Source organism: Ursus maritimus, unplaced genomic scaffold (assembly GCF_017311325.1).
Source record: "Ursus maritimus isolate PB19 unplaced genomic scaffold, ASM1731132v1 scaffold_28, whole genome shotgun sequence".
NCBI classification, from domain to species: domain Eukaryota; kingdom Metazoa; phylum Chordata; class Mammalia; order Carnivora; family Ursidae; genus Ursus; species Ursus maritimus.
Genome location: NW_024425341.1, coordinates 10,841,486 through 10,844,123, shown reverse-complemented (window position 1 = coordinate 10,844,123; position 2,638 = coordinate 10,841,486). Strand labels below are relative to the sequence as shown.

At 41.6% G+C, this 2,638-nt stretch overlaps 1 long non-coding RNA gene across 1 annotated transcript in view; it reads right to left on the bottom strand.

Moving 5' to 3' along the window:
- Positions 1-242: 242 nt before the first annotated feature.
- The window catches only part of LOC103659093, a 9,729-nt gene continuing 7,333 nt past the window's right edge, over positions 243-2,638 (bottom strand). Inside the window, exons 2-3 of the long non-coding RNA XR_567388.2 lie at positions 505-554; positions 243-375 (exon numbers count right to left, since the gene is read on the bottom strand). This is a non-coding gene — a long non-coding RNA (uncharacterized LOC103659093). The remainder of the gene's footprint in view (positions 376-504; positions 555-2,638) is intronic.

Below are 2,638 nucleotides of genomic sequence, written 5' to 3'. Positions count from 1 at the left end.
TATGTCATTTTGCTTGAATGTACTCTTGTGAAGGGGGGACTTCTGCTTTGTGTGTACGTATTTCTAAATCTCTATCGGTGGTATTGAGTCGTTATGTCTGTTCTGCTGGGGAAGCTGGCAAGAGAGCCCCCACACCAAGACCCTTCCTCCCCATCATGGAGGATGTCTTCAAGCAGAGGAGACCTGCTAACATCACACTCTCCCTGGTGTGAAGGAGCACATGTTATTCTTCTTTCAACAAAAAGAAGGGCAACAATATAGCACAGTGATTAAGAACACAAGCTCTCAGGTCGAACGCACTTTAGTCTGAATCCTGTTTTTTCACGTTCTACGTCTTTGAGCAAATTAGTCCCTCAAAAATCTCCATTTCTTCATCTGCAAAATAAAGATGCGAGCAGATCATTAGGTTATTGTGAGGTTTAAATAATCTAGGCTCCGAACAATGGGGGCCACAGTAGACAAAAATCCAGGTAAATGACAGCTGAATTAATAAGCCATCCTTACCAGAGTGCTCCCAGATGGCAAGCCCCACGGGTCTCAAGCAGGGGAGGGAGCTGAGAATGAAAGACGAACAGAAAGTTCAGAACTTCAATGACATGTCTGAGATCATAGAAAATTGCACAATTAAAAACCTTTAACCCTTCAAGTCCCTGGGATAAAAGGTTCCAATGGGGACACTTACAAGGGTCAGAGCTGGTTGTTTTCTGTACCTGTATGAAGAAACCAAAGGAAAAGAGTCGCCCTCCACGGGAGGAACTTCCTTTTTTTTTTTTTTTTAAGATTAAAATATGTACTTTGAGGCATGTGCTTTGTCTCAACCTAGCTTCACCTACCCGCAGATGAGGGTCTCACACACGTGTTAACTACCACCTGCCTGGTTCAATGTGGCCACGAGTGTTGTTCCAGGGCCATCTTTATTCTGCGATTTACTATTAAGGAAGCCTAGAGGTATAGAAAGTAGAGGTGAGAATCTGGGAGGTCCCCAGTGACCATCTGCACTACCCCCTCCTTTACACGTGAGGAGCTCGAAGAGATTAAGCTCCTGTTACTTCACACTTCCTTGTGCAACATACTCCAACAGACATACAATGATCACGCAAAGCACCCCTGTGACTGACGGCTAGCCACTTCTGGTATTACAGCGAAATTCACAGACACCTGCATGGAGAAAGCAGTGTTGGCTGACCTTTCCCTAAAGCCAAGAAACATTCCAGAAAGATCTCTGGAACCAGAATATACCAGGGAAGGAGGCAGCCTAAACTGAACAAGTCACATGTTCCTAAGCCCCAGAGCCTGTGCCATGTCCCCACTGATTTAACCTTTAAAGGCCATGCCCTGGGGAAACAGTGATCTTAGTCATTGCCCTTCAGCAGGGTGAACTCTGGGACTGTGGGTCTAAAGCAGCCCGAGCCAGGTGAGTCACAAAAGCGACGCCCAAAGCCACAGTGATTATAACATGATTATGAAAACCTCAACCTATAGAATGAGCTCAGGGAAGCAAGTTGAGTATTTCTTCAAAAAAAAAAAAATGTCTTTCGACTAGTCTAATGATTCATAAGACATCAGAAAATAAGTTAGGTCTCTATTTATACTTCGCACACGAGCGTAACTGCCCTGAAACCTGCCGTGTGTTGTTAGCACAAGGGAAAGAGATCTGTTGAGTTTAACAGAATGGTAAATTACACTTTTCTCTTTGTTTCTCAATATAATCGTCGTATCATTGCTTTCAAATACTTTCTTTAAAACGTACTATCAGCATCAATAGATCTCAAGCCAATAATCTGAAATTAGCTACATTAACATACACTCAATTAAGACCAGAGAGCTGCCAGTTATGGACAGTAGCTGGTCATAGACTATAGGCATCCTAGTGTCAAAAGTATAAGAAAGGGCAATTTGACTTTGTACTGTTCACCTTAAGGCAACCAGAGAGAACAAGTACATGGAGTTTTGTGATTCCAGAAGAATTTCGAAATAGGTGTGTTTTGCAGTTTAATGTTCATTGGCACTCTACCTGGTCTAGACCTATATAGAGAGTTCCCAAAATGTGTCATATTTTTTCTGATTCATTTCAGGCTTTATAAGATTCTGCCTATCAAATAAACTGCATTTATTAAAACATAATTAACCTATTTTTCACATTTTAATCATCTAAGACGCATATAACTGTAATCACAGCTTCGGATCAGCATGATAATCAATGTTATCAAACTGAATTAATTTAACTCTAATCAAAAGCAAAAATACCATGACATTCCAGTTTATTCATGGAGTTTTATTTTGGGAAACATGCAATTTCTGTTGGACTTTTTGAAATATTAAAATAACTCAAAAATCTCTCTTGCTTCCTTCAAAGACCCTCTTAGGGCTCATATAGCCCAAGGGGCAAACCACTGACTTAGGGCCTCATAAAGGGCCCGGAGAGAGAGGTTACACAGCCTTGCAGAGGGAGACCTGCCTTTTATTCCTCTTCCTATCTCCCCCCCAAAAAGTGTGTGTAACCAAGATATGAGCACAATGCTTACCTTTCTAGTGTTTTAATTTCCCAATCTGAAAAGTAGGAATAAGTAACAGACAATTGAAAAGAAGAAGGAAGGAAGGAAGGAAGGAAGGAAGGAAGGAAGGAAGGAAGGAAGGA